Source organism: Bos indicus, chromosome 13, assembly GCF_029378745.1.
Source record: "Bos indicus isolate NIAB-ARS_2022 breed Sahiwal x Tharparkar chromosome 13, NIAB-ARS_B.indTharparkar_mat_pri_1.0, whole genome shotgun sequence".
NCBI classification, from domain to species: Eukaryota; Metazoa; Chordata; class Mammalia; order Artiodactyla; family Bovidae; genus Bos; species Bos indicus.
Genome location: NC_091772.1, coordinates 62467934 through 62482079, shown reverse-complemented (window position 1 = coordinate 62482079; position 14146 = coordinate 62467934). Strand labels below are relative to the sequence as shown.

Genomic DNA, 14146 nt, shown 5'->3' with positions numbered 1-14146 from the left:
AGATTCTAGAAGGTCATCCAGGCTACCAAGACCAGAAAGGGCAAGTGTGGGATTGGGGCTGCTCAGAGGCAGGGGCAGGGCTGGCTGAGGCTCAGGGTTCCCACTCAGCTCCCAGGTTTCACCCCCAGGCACCCCCTCCCCAAACCCTGATTAACACAACGGTAGACTTACGGAGAAGCAATGGCACCCCACTCCAGTACTCTTGCCTGGAAAATCCCATGGATGGAGGAGCCTGGTAGGCTGCAGTCCATGGGGTCGCTAAGAGTCGGGCACGACTGAGCGACTTCACTTTCCCTTTCCACTTTCATGCATTGGAGAAGGAAATGGCAACCCACTCCAGTGTTCTTGTCTGGAGAATCCCAGGGATGGAGAAGCCTGGTGGGCTGCTGTCTATGGGGTCGCACAGAGTTGGACGTGACTGAAGCGACGCAGCAGCAGCAGCAGCAGACTTACGGAAGGGTATTCTCCTCCCATCCACCAAATGTAATTTCTTCACTTTGCTATGAAAAAAAGCTGAAAGAACTGCCATTTTGCTCTCGAAATCAACCAGACAGGAACAATTCATCCAATTTATAAAAGACTCCCGTTTCTCACATTTGAATTGCCTCCGCAGGAATTCTTGGCAAATACGGAAATCAAAGTAACAACTGTTTTCAAATGTATTGTCATTTTCATGACTGCTAAATATAACAACTAATAAAGTTGTCATAATGGTACAGTCTGAAGACCTTTAATTTAAACTTCCAGCCTTTTTGACATTTTTCTGGTTTTGAAGCTAACACATTTTGTTTTTTCAGCTTGCAAACATTTTCCTAAGCCCTAGGCTCTGTGTCTGGACCACCTATCGGGTAAAACAGCTCTCCCAGGTGTCGGGCCCTAGAAAATGCATAACTGCTTCTCATGGACTGATGGATGGACAAGGGGGTCTCATCCCCCACCCCCAGGCTCTTCTTCCTCCTGCTCTGTGAAAAGCCCCTTGAGCACTTTGCCCAAACCTCCCAGAGAAGAGTCACTACACAGTTGAAAGGAAAGTTCAATGGGTCTGGCTCCTTCCCAAGTCCCCTGAAGCCCAGACACCTTATCTCTTCCGCCCTTGGGTCCCTCAGAGCTGGCATAGGATCTGACTTAGAGTAGGAATCAAATGATGTTTGGGGGAGGAAAGAAGAAAGAGAGGATGGAAAGAGTGGAGAGGAAGGATAGGAAGAAAGAGCAAAGAAAAGAGAGAGGGTGTGGGAAAAGGTCATCAGCCATGCCCCATGTGACCAGATCACTGAGGGCAGGGACCACAGAGGACCTGGCTTGGCTAACTGGCATTGACTGTCTGAATGTGTGAATGAATGAATAGACAAGAGAATGAGGGCAACAGCCCACTGACCTCCCAGAATTTGACCTGTCTGTCTTCTCCCCGTGTCATCTTCTGGATGCCTCCTGCTAAAACGAACTGGATCCCGCACCCACCTATCTAGTCATTCATTCACTTAACAAATGTTAATAGTTCTGTGCTGGGACCACTCATCCACTCCATAATTGTTTATTGAGCACCTCCTGCATCAAGCCCTGTGTCAAAGATGAATGAATCTTGGTCCTTGTCCCAGAGATGGGCCAGCCTCCAGGGCAATAGATGAGTCATTGAGGTCAGCTCATAACTGGTAGGAAAGTGTGATCTCATTGTTTACTCCTCCAAACCACCAGAGGCAGGTAATAGTTTATCCTCATTTTATAGACAAGGAAACTGAGGCACAGAAAGGTAAATTGCTCAAGGCCACCCACCTAGTAAGTGGCTGAGCTGGGGGATTTGAACCTAGGTAATCTGGTCTCAGAGTCCATGCTCTGAGACATTTACAACACAGTCATTTTCACCTTAATGATAGAGAGCACTCTGATTCATTCATTTTTTTTCTGTTTCCTTAGCATCACTCAGCCCAAGTTTTGTTCAGGGGAGGCACTCCATAAGAGTTCGCTGGTTGAAAGAATGTGCATTAGCCCGTTCCCCTCTGCTAGGCTGGGGCTCCTTCAGATCAGGGACCATAGTTCTGCCATCTTTGTGTCCCCAGCAGCCACCTAGGGCCTGGTTTGTGGTTTTTGTTGTTCAATCACTGAGTCGTGTCCAACTGTATGCAACCCTATGGACTGTAGCTTGCCAGGCTCCCGTGTCCTCCACTATCTCCCGGAGTTGGCTCAAATTCATGTCCATTGAATCGGTGATGCTATCTAACCATCTCATCTTCTGCCCCTGCTTCTCTTATTGCCTTCAGTCCAGGTCCCAATGAACGCCACATTGAATTAAAATGAAAAGAGTAAGCTAATCAACAGACCAATTGGCTGAATAGAGAAAGTAGAGGATAAGATCCAGAATCCAGCAAGAAGAATCCAGAATTCCATCCATCCACCCTTCCTCCCACCCTTCCATCCATCCACTCATCCTGTCATCCATTCATTCATCATATATTTTTGAAACTTCTGTTCTGGCCCTGTCCCATGCCAGGCTCTGGGATCCCAAAGAGCACTCATGGGTGTCCCAACCCTCATCACCCATCAGCAGTCAGTCCGTTCAGTCACTCAGTCATATCTGACTCTCTGTGACCCCATGGACTGCAGCATGCCAGGCTTCCCTATCCTTCACCAACTCCCAAAGCTTGTTCAAACTCATGTCCATTGAGTCAGTGACACCATCCAACCATCTCAACCTTTGTTGTCCCCTTCTCTTCCTGCCTTCAATCTTTCCCAGCATCAGGGTCTTTTCAAATGAGTCAGTTCTTCACATCAGATGGCCAAAGAATTGGAGTTTCAGCTTCAGCATCAGTCCTTCCAATGAATATTCAGGACTGATTTCCTTTTAGGACTTCCCTGGTGGCTCAGACGGTAAAGCATCTGTCTACAATGCGGGAGACCTGGGTTCAATCCCTGGGTCGGGAAGATTCCCTGGAGAAGGAAATGGATTTCCTTTAGGATTGACTGGCTTGTTCTCCTTGCTGTCAAAAGGACTCTCTAGAGTCTTCTTCAACACCACAGTTCAAAAGCATCAATTCTTCGGCACTCAGCTTTCTTCATAGTCCAACTCTCATCTTCATACATGACTACTGAAAAAAAATCATAGCTTTGACTACATGGATCTTTGTCGGCAAAGTAATATCTCTGTTTTTTAATATGCTGTCTAGGTTGGTCATGGTTTTTCTTCCAAGGAGCAAGCATCTTTTAATTTCATGGCTGCAGTCACCATCTGCAGTGGTTTTGGAGCCCAAGAAAATAAAGTCTGTCACTGTTTCCATTGTTTCCCCATCTATTTTCCATGAAGTGATAGGACCAGATGCCATGATCTGAATGCTGAGTTTTAAGCTGGCTGTCTCACTTTCCTCTTTCACCAGGTGCAGGCAAACATGCACACTGACAACTCTTTTCCCCAAAGCAGGTACCGTTCCTGAAAATATCTGTACATTGAAAACTTGATGCAAATGGTCAGAATTTTCCCTCTTGCTGCCTTAGCTGCTGTCCCTGGAAGAGCCTGGTCCTGAGGACAGCCTTTCAGAAACACTGAATTGAGTTTAACTGAGCATTTTGGGACTTGAAAGAAGAAACTATACAACATTATGATGTAGTTGGAGATAGCACAGATAATACAAAAGACCGATGTTGGCAGAATCCCCAAACTTGGGATCTGTGAGTATATTTGTCTCCCAGGGGCTTTTGACAATTAGCCAGACCTCAGCTGGAATCCTAACCCTGCTGCTGACTAGCTGTGTGACCTTGCACAAGTAACATGGACTTTCTGAGCATCCAGTCCTCATTTGCAAAGTAGAGCTCATGACAGTGCATTTGCTAAAACTGGTGCGAGGATTAGGTAAGACTTAAGCCTGAAAGTAGTGACTCCTGTGCCTGGCACATGGTGAGTGCTCAGAAAAGCTAACTCTGCCAAAGCGGGAGGGTTGAGGCTGGGAACCAGGACAGGGTCTCTTTTGTGACCCTGCTTCTTAGAGGTGGTGATTTTAGGCAGGTGGGCTCTCTGAACCTCCTCTCTAACATCAGATGCTGATCCTGGTTGGGAGGCACTGGAAATGCATTGAATTAAAAAGAGAGTACATCGTCCTGGAGCCTTATGTGGTGGCCCCTTCTGAATTAAAAGGGAGGAAAGTGCAGAGAAAATAGAACTCTTTGCCTTTCCTCACAGGACATACGTCTGTGGGGGTCTCTCCCATCTCTCTGGACCATCCCCCCTGACTCCTCTCTGACTTCCTGGACCTGCTTTCCATCAACTCCTCCCCATTCCCAGTGCCAGGTCTGAGGATGTCACACCCTGCAAATCTCCATCCTTCATGACACCTCCCCTATGAAATCCTCATTGATCCACCCAGACGGCCCTTCTTAATTTTCTACCTTATAGCTTTTGAATAGGTCTCTTCCTTTTCTACACACACACACACACACACACACACACACACACACAACTTTCAATTCTGGGAGGCCAAAGTCTGAGATTCATCTCTTGTTTCCCAGGACGGCTTACACAGAATGAGCTGAAATTTGCTTGTCAATGGCATCTGTCAGGATTATTTGTGTTGTTTGTAACGGAAAACACAACCCGAACTGACTTAAGTGTAAAAGGGAGTCATTGGCTCATATCCAAATGCTCAAAGGAAAGTTTCTGGACGGTTTCTCTCTGTGACTTGGATCTGCTTTCTTCTTCAGTGGCTTCATTCTCAAACTGACCCTCCCCAAAGGGTAGTAGAGAGGCCATCAGGCTCACTTTCTCTCTTAACAACCCTGGCGGAAAGAGCACTCTTTCCTATTATCCCTCCAGAAGTCTAGGTCTGATCCCCATTGGTCCAGCTGGAGTCACATGCCGAGCTCTGAGCCAATCACAGTGGCGGGGGTGAAGAAATACGCTGATTGGCCAATATGAAAACATTATGCCTGCAAAGGGGCAGAGGTAGAATGCTTAGCAGGGTGGGAGAACAGGCAAGGGAGCGTGGCCAAGGGAAGGACTGATTTCAAGGAGGAGGAAGTGATGTCTGTAGTGTGATCAAGTAAGATGAGGCTGACACGTGGTTTCCTCCACGTGGAGATTGTTGAGGGCCTGATGAGCGCTGAGTTGGTAGGGTGACCAGTGAAAATGGGTGGGTGGAGGTGTCAACGTGTCCCAAACAAGTGTGTTGCTTGAGGGGTGACCTGTGGACTAGTAGTATCAGCTTCTCCAGGAAGTTTTGAGGAAACGTTGAATCTCAGGCCCGGGCCCGGACCAACTGACCAGACGCTGCATTTTAACAAGAGCCCGGGGCGGAGAAGGCTGGTCCAGGCTGAGAAACCCCGCTCTGGAGAAACTGGCTGTGAAGGGAGGGGAGGAGGAAACTGGAGGGACTGTGGCCTTGAGGGAGGGACCTTGATTTTTCCATAAAGGAGGGCCTGGAGCGTGTTCCATTGTGCGTTCTTAACAATGAGAAAAATTAACTTTCTGTTCACAACGTGAAACTTCATTCGTATTTTGCAGGACACTGTTTCAGATTTGCATAAATCAGATTCACGTAGATGTGAGCTGAATCTATTCGCTGCCTGAAGGAAGGAAAGTCGTGGTGGGGTTCTCTCCTGAGAGCCTGCCACTCTGGGTCCTTTGGCACCTGGAGGCCTCCCCGGGATCATTGATTCTGGACCAGGGGCATCGGGTGTTGAGGGCCCCGCAGAGACTTCCGCAGGAACCGAAGGCTGCTCTAATCCCTCGCTCTTCATTCTTTGTGCTCCCATCTGGCTCCATGTGACTCTCCTCCGTGCCCACGGGGATTCTCGGGGTGTTCACAGAGATGTGCTGGCAAAAGGAGGTTGACAAAACAAAGGCTGTCACATGTGTCACTGGCCCAGAAGGGCCCTGTGAGCCACCACGGTCAGGGTGTCTTCAGGCCGGGGCCCCGGGGGCACAAAGGAGAGGAGAGAGGCCTGGGCTCGGTGTGCGGGGTCTGGGGAGACCCTTGAGGGCTTGGGACCCTCCCATCACTGCGGGTGTCAATGCCCCAGCCTGACACCTCCAGGATGTGGTCTGTTGGCTGCCACCCTATGAGTCCCTCCTCCCAGGAGGAGTTGTAGAACCAGGGGGTGGTGAAGGGGCCCAGCTTCATGAATCCCAATTCCCTGTAGCACCAGTGGGGAAAAGGCCAGAGTAACATGGGGGACTCAGCATGGACGTGGCAGGAAGGAGAATCCAGGGCACCTCTCCTCCCTGAGGCCCTAACACTCCTGTCCTCCAGCTCCTCTTGCTCTCACCGGAAGACCTGGGTTCGAACTCACTCTGCCTCCTTCTAGTTGTGTGGGAGTGGGCCAGGCAGTCTCTCTGAGACTCAGTTTCCTCATCTGCAAAACAGGGATACTAACAGCCACTTCCTAGGATGGTTGTGAGGAATACACAGAATGGTCCAGGTAAGGAGCACAGCACAGGACTGGGCATAAAATAAACAGCCAAGGTCTATCAGTAAAGAACCCACCTGCCAATGCAGGAAACAAGAGATACAGGTTCAATGCCTGGGTCAGGAAGATCACCTGGAGAGGGGATGGCAATCCACTCCAGTATGCTTGCCTGGAGAATCCTACGGACAGAGGAGCCTTGTGGGCTATGGTCCATAGGGTCGCAAAGGGTGGGACACATCTGAGAGACTTAGCACGCACACAAGGTCAATTAACTATCATAATGTTGCTATTCTTATCCTTGTCTTTCAAAGGGGGAGACTGAGGTTGTGTCCCCAAGGCTGAAGAAGTGGGATCTGAGCCCAAGATTTCTGACTCCCAGCCACACGTTTAGTTACATCACTTCTCTGAGACTCAGTTTCCCATCTTTAAGATGGAGCTAAGGATATTGAACTTGAAGTCAAGCTTTGAAAATTAAACAAGGTCAAGAAGACCAAGTGCCCAGAACAGTGCTGTGCTGTGTTTAGTCTCTCAGTGCTGTCCAACTCTTAGCGAGCCCATGAACCACTATGAACCCCATGAACCCCATGAGCTGGCCAGGCTCCTCTGCCCAGAATAGAGCCCCGCATAAAAGAATATGCTGCTTTATACAAATTATCGTCCGTGTAAGAAACATGAATTTGCAGCATCATGGCTCCACCTTGTGGTGTGATCTGGGAACTGCGCATTCATCACCCATCCTAGGCTTGCAGGGGCAGGTGGTGGAGGCAGGAGGTAGGGGTGTGGGGGGAATGGAGAGAAGGGTGACTGAAGCTCACCGGCTCTCTTGCCTCTGTGATTGTGGGGGCTCATTTATGGGGTGCAAGGGTGAAGTGGAGTGGGGGCTGAAGTGGGGTAGGGGGTGACAGTGTGTTCTCACTACCCCTCCACATCTTTGCACAAGCTGTTTCCTCTGCCTCCCAGTTTTTGGACCACCCACTGGTGGAGGCAGTTTGTGGCATTGTCTAAGGCACTGCATCAAGGCTTTCTTGTTGCATTTTCTCAGGATTACCCTATAAAATAGGCACTATTCTCACTCCCATTTTGCAGAAGAGGAAACTGAGGTTCAGAGTCAGTGGGGAGGATAGCGTTTGAACCCGACTCCAAAGTTGTGCCCTTCACAGTCACGCCAAAGTGCCACATGAGGGCCACCCACTCGCTGAGACACAACCGTCATAAAAGTCTCATGCGAAGAAAGGGTTCAGGGCTTCATTTTGTGGGACCAGCAGGCCTGACATTCTCACCCACTGGGAAGGCCCTAGCATTCCCAGGGCCTCTGAGGCCAGGATTCTGACCTTTTAAATGTGTGTTAGCTTATTCTTCAATTTTATCTTTTCCAGGAAGATCCTGAAGTGTACCTTATACACTGAAAAAGCAGCTTTGGGAAAAATGTCTTATACAGGAGAGGAAAGCAGAGCACAGAGGAGCAGGGACTGGGGATCAGGATTAGAAGATACAGGCAGCTTCACCAGGAGCAGCTGTTGACTCTGAGTCCTGAACAGCCTGGAGCCAATCTTTCAGCCTGGCTCATGCATCTCACTGGAATGTCATTACATGCTAGCCTCAGGGGTCCTCAGAAATACTCAGACCCTAGGCCAGCTGCCCAAAGAGGGGGATGTTCACTCCAGTTCTTCCCTCATTAGAGCATCATTCCTTTGATTCAGTTCTTAGAGGCTTTTCTACCTCAATCAATAGCCACCCTGGAGAGATGTTTCATCTGGTCATTTTCAAACAAATCCAAACCTACACTCTAAGAAAGGGACTACTTTCTGTCTGGTTGCGAGATCGCTGATGGGTACATCAAGATGACAGTTGCTCGAGATGAGGTCAGAGAGTTCCACGGTGACTCTCCCAGGATTCACACCCTTACCATGTTCCTGGCAGGGGTCCCAAGCTGATCCTAGTAACAGGAGGTTGTCTGGATCCCTGCAACTGACAGCAAAGAGAGACATTAGAAGGTGCTACCATGAGAAGGATCAGTAGTGGCCACAGTTTTGCCAGGGACCTCTCTGGCCTCTGGTCTTGTCCCCCTCCCATTTCCCCAATACTCATCAATGACAAAAAGACCTGTAGAGACTGCTCATGTTTTCTAGCTGGGAGAAGAGAGGCCCAGAGAGGGGATGGGACTGGTATAAAGTCACCAGAAAGCTGGTAGCTGAACTGGGATTTGAACCCGGGTGTCAGGATGCCCAGGCCAGGACTATCTTTCTGGTCATCTTCTCTGGCTTTTGCCATCATCATGGAGAATTCCATGGAAGCAGCAAGGGGGCTCATGGATGAGTCAGGCCCTCCTTGGCTCCCCAGGGGGACAACAGCCTGCCCCTCCTGCTTGACGGGGGTCCCATCTCCTTCCTGCCTCCTGCCTGAGACCCAGTCTTGGTGAGAAACCCAGAAGGAGGCAGAGGTGGCCCCAAAAGAGGCTATGATGACAGTCTGAAAACTCGACCAGGACAGTGCTTCTTCTCTGTCCAGCCCAGGCTCCCCACAGAAGACTTGAGGGTTTGGGGATGAAATGGAAGCACAGTGACTAGACAAATTCTTCTTAAAAAATATTTTGGCTCCCCTGGGTCTTTGTTGTGGCGCACAGGCTTTCTCTAGTCGTAGAGCACGGGCTCTATAGCCCGTGAACTCGTAGTTGTGGTGCCAGGGCCCTCTAGTTTGGACACATGAGCTTAGTTGTCCTGGGACATGTGAGCTCTTAGTTCTCCCACCAGGGATCGAACCCATGTCCCCCGCTTTGGAAGGCGGATTCTTAACCTCTGGACCACCAGAGAAGTCCAACAAATTCCTTTAAAACTCAGAAATCAGTTGGCTCTACTGGAAAGCTTCTCACAATACATGAGTGAAATGTCCTAAGAGTCTCAGCTCAGTGCCCTTTACCATAAAGTGGGATAGGGTGGGGACTGCACCACAATGCAAAGAACAGCCTCCAAGGAGAGGGTCTGGCCTAGAAACCTAGTGGAATGAGATATTTCAATGAACTGACCACCGGAGAGAAATATTTTAGGAATCCATCATAGTAGTCTTCCCTATTTGGTGACATAGCCTAGGAATCCCATAATACTGATCATCATGGAGTTAAAAAAAAATCAGCAATTTCACTAAAAGATTTATCATTATGGAGTAGGTAACTCCAGGAATCTCATGACAAATCTCTTCACCATGGAGTTAAGGAGCCCCAGCTTGACACTGGTGACTCTGATGTGGGCTGCCCCCAGAACCCACTCACACTCACCACTATAGCATGGGCTGCTCCACACATCTGTCTCTAGCAAGAGTCACTATGGCATACGGCAGCCTGGACTCCCACCACCATCATCGCCCTATGCAGTGGACGATCTCGGGATCCCTACTGTGACACTGGTCCCTGGGGATTTGCCATCCAGGAGCCAGCTTTAGTGCTCACTGTTGATCAAAGCACAGAATCAATGCCCAGTGGGCTGTCCGTGGTCCCAAGATTTTACACTTGCTTTCAGGATTCTTGAGAAAGAACAGTTCAACATGAAGATGGGGGAGGGGTGGGGGGATTGGGAGATAGTAGTAGGGCTAGATATGAGAAGAAAAAGAGTTAGGTTCAATCAGCAAGCTAATGTAAGAGGCCGGGAAGTGTTTGCCCTGGGAAAAACCAGAAAGCCCACGTTAACTGAGCACCTACTATGCCAAAGATCTGCATCTCTCATTTAATTCTTGTAATAAAACAACCTTGTAATATAAGGACCACAGATAGAGAAGAGAAGACTCAGTGGTGTGAATGGATTTGCCCAGGTTAGACAGGGTGGCAAAACTGTTCCTAAAATCTGGACTTTTGACTCTTCTCCTGAACAGCTGAGCGCTGGCAGGCACAGGGGCTATTGATCCCAAGACCCCTGAAATTTCTACTTGTGAAACAAAACACATTTCCCATAATTCAGGACTTCCCATTAGTGGGGGGCGGGGAGTTGGCAATATCATGTTAATGCTTAAAAGAAGCTCGGAGGGGAGGAATGCATTTGAGGCCCCCATGGACCACGTCTCCATTCTCGGGTCCCCATGTATTGTCATGCCAAGTAACTAACCTGATTGTTTTAAATCGTTAACTCAAGGGCAAAGAGGAGTAAACCACTAGTGTTTTAGCTCCTCCTGCACTGGACAAGTCACAGATATCCTCTCACCTAGTCACTGTACTATATTTCGTGCACACCAGAATATCACTGATGATTATTCAATGTGCCAGCAAGAAAATTTTTTAATTGACTGTGGCATACCATTGAATATGGGACACACGCCAATTTTAGAAATGTTACAATGTGGGGAAAATGTGTGTCTTGGAAGTGATATTTATGATAACTTTATGTTGTACATGCTAAGTCACATCAGTCGTGTCTAACTCTTGGCGAACCTATGGACTGCAGCCCATCAGGTTCCCTGTCCATGGGATTGTCCAGGCAAGAATACTGAGTGGGTTGCCATGCCCTCCTCCAGGGGATCTTCCCGACCCAGGGACTGAACCCCGGTCTCCTACATCTCCTGCATTGGCAGGTGGTTCTTTACCACTAGCGCCCCCTGGGAAGACCCTAGGATAACTTTATATGGGTATGATAATCACCCTGATCTGACAGATGAGAGAACAAATGTGGAGAGGTAAGGGGACATGTGGGGCTACCATTCGATGCTCATACCTGAAAGTCCAGGCAGTAATACAGCTCAGATGATGTGGGCACCCTGCAGAAAGGAGGGTGGAGGTTCCTAAACAACTCAAAGGAGTGGACATCTGATAAAGAGAGAGGGAGAGTGGTGGCAATGAGAAGGGAGGACAAGAGATTGAGTTGACTGAAACACAGACTTATAAAACTCACTCATTTGTCCCTGTCATACATAGACTTATCTGGAAGAAGATTATTCAAAAAACTGCTGGAAAATACATTGTAACCCCAATGTCCTACCATCTTCTAGCACAAGAGAGTACAGCATTCTCACCTTGGCAGGTAGTCATCCATCCATACATCCATTCATTCATATGTCCTTCTTATCTCCTTTACCATTATCTTTCCCTTCATCTTTCCATCTACCCACCTATCCATCCACCTAATGTTCCCCTCTCCCTTCCTTTTATCCATTCATCCTCCATCCATATTTATAGTTTTCTTTTTCTTTCCTTCTCCCATTCTGTTATCTATATATTATCTATACACACCTCTCCACCATTCATCTTCCCACACAATAGTAAAGGCCCTTCTTTCCTTCCATTCATCCACTCACCCTCCTGTCCACACATGAACCCTCTCACTCATTCATCCTTTTATCCAACCATCCTGTCTTCCTTCTTTCATTATTTTATCCATTTTTCTTTCCATCCATTCATTCATCTATCCCTCCATCCCTCCATTATCTTTCATCTTTCCGGTTTCTCTTATATCCATCAATTATTTTATCTCTTTTCTTCTATTTCCTTTCCATCTATTCATCTATCCACTTATATTCCCCTCTTTCCATTTTCCTTCCATCATATTCTGTCCACATTTCCTTATATTTATATGTCCACCAATCCATCCATCTCTCCACTTATTTTTCCGAACATGTTTCCACTTATTTATACTTTTGTCCTTTGTTCCATTCATCAATGTTCTTCCCTTTCATTTCCAGTTCATATTCCAACAAAGTGTCAGGAAATACAGAGTGCCTCCTCTGTGCCTAACCAGGAACTATGAAACAACACCAGAAAGAATATAATGCAGAGGTCCCTGATCTCAAGGATCTACTGTTCTAGTGGAAGCAAAGAAGCAGACAATCACTGAACAGTCTGGCACAAGTGATGGATAGGTGAGCCTGGGAGCCCTGAGGAGGGAGTCATTCTACCTGGAGAACAAAACATCGGAGTCACACCTTGAAGGGGCGCAGGAATTTTCCAGGTGTAGAAGAAGGTGTGGGAAGTCATTGGGAGCAAAGCTATAACATCTCAAAAGGGCATGGAGTGTATGGGATGGCTGAGATCTATAGGCTGAGGCAGCCTGAGGGGCACAGAGGAGAATAAGGAAAGACCTTGACTACCAGCCTTAGGGGTTTGAACTTGATCCTCCTACAGAAGACTCTGAGCAGAGAGGTGTGATTCAGAAAAATCTCTCTGGAAGCCACAAAAGGGAGAAAACAGGAGTGGGTAGGTGGCTACTGCAATAGTCTAAGCCATATAGCAGGTCTCAGGCCCATAACACAACTTACGTTTTAGGAAGCTCAACTGTTGATTGATGAGGTACATCCAGAATCAGACCACTGGGCACAGCTGGAATACAGATGAGCAGAGGCCTGTATGACAGGACTCTTGGGCCTCCTTCCAGCCCAGCACAGCACAGCCTCTGACTGGTTGTATAGAACTGAGTGGTTCTACCAGAGTTTTTATAAACACAAAACAAATCTTCCTCTTCTGCAGGTGTAAACTGCTCAGCACAAGTCAATCCTAGAGTAAATGTCCCTTCCCCAGCCACAGGGGCCTGGACAAAGGGCAGGACAACAAAGCTTGGAGAGGCTGGAGAGTCTGAAGATAAAACTGCCTGCCCTGGCTACCTCTCTGTGCCTCCAGCTGCAAAGCCTCTCCAGGGAATCTCTAGGGTCTGCCCAGGGCCCACTTGGTCAAACTCACCATGTTGGGTAGACAGCTCTGCAGGATCTGTCTGAGCATGACTTCTATGACTGCAGAAAGCTGGCTGGGGAGGGGAACAGGGCATTTGAAATAACAGCAGTTATAGCTTACTGGTTATAAATGTTTCCTCCACTCCAGGGACTTGGAGCACTTGTAATATGAGTACTTAATATATAAGTACTATAAGTACTTGGCATATATTAACTCAAATTTGTTGTTGTTCAGTCACTCAGTTGTGTCCAACTCTTTTGACCCCATGGACTGCAGCACACCAGGTTCCACTGTCCTCCACTATCTCTCAGAGTTTGCTTAAACTCATGTCCAGTTGAGTCAGTGATGCCATCTAACAATCTCAACCTTTGCCATCCCCCTTCTCCTTTTGCCTTCAATCTTTCCCAGCATGAGGATCTTTTCTAACAAATCAGCTGTTCACATCAGGTAGCCAAAGTGTTGGAGCTTCAGCTTCAGCATCAGTCCTTCCAATGAATATTAAGGGCTGATTCCTTTTAGGATTGACTGGTTTGATCTTGCAGTCTAAGGGGCTCTCCAGAGGCTTCTCCAACACCACAGTTCAAAAGCATCAGTTCTTTGGCTCTCAGCTTTCCCTGTGGTCCAATTCTCACATCCATACATGAGTACTGGAAAAACCACAGCTTTGACTCTATGGACCTTTGTCAGCAACATGATATCTCTGCTTTTTAAAACACTGTCTAGGTTTGTCATAGCTTTCCTTCCAAGGAGCAAGTGTCTTTTAATTTCATGGCTGCAGTCACCATCCACAGTGATTCTAACTCAAATCATGATAATATTAAAAACACAAGATCATTTGACTCCCTGTACCACTATTTCCTGGCTGTGTGACCTTGTCTAACTTACATAACATCTCTGTGCCTCTCGTGTATAATATATAAAATAGAGTTGCTATGCAGTAAGTGAAAGAAAGGTGGGCCAGAGGACATTCAACCACCTCATCAGCAGGGCTCCTGCCACCTCATAAACAGGTGGTGTCTTTTGCATTGTTCATTTTTTTTTTTTATGTTTGCTCATTTTTTTAATTGGAGGTTAATTGCTTTACAATATTGTGGTGGTCTCTGCCATACATCAACATGA

At 47.7% G+C, this 14146-nt stretch overlaps 1 long non-coding RNA gene across 1 annotated transcript; it reads right to left on the bottom strand.

Annotated features, from left to right (window-relative positions):
- Positions 1-5477: 5477 nt before the first annotated feature.
- LOC139186400 (uncharacterized) lies at positions 5478-13101 on the bottom strand. The gene is made up of 5 exons (XR_011569944.1): positions 13037-13101; positions 12619-12679; positions 11082-11173; positions 8294-8355; positions 5478-5794 (listed from the first exon to the last, which is right to left on the bottom strand). It is a non-coding gene; the product is annotated as an uncharacterized lncRNA (long non-coding RNA).
- Positions 13102-14146: the final 1045 nt, after the last annotated feature.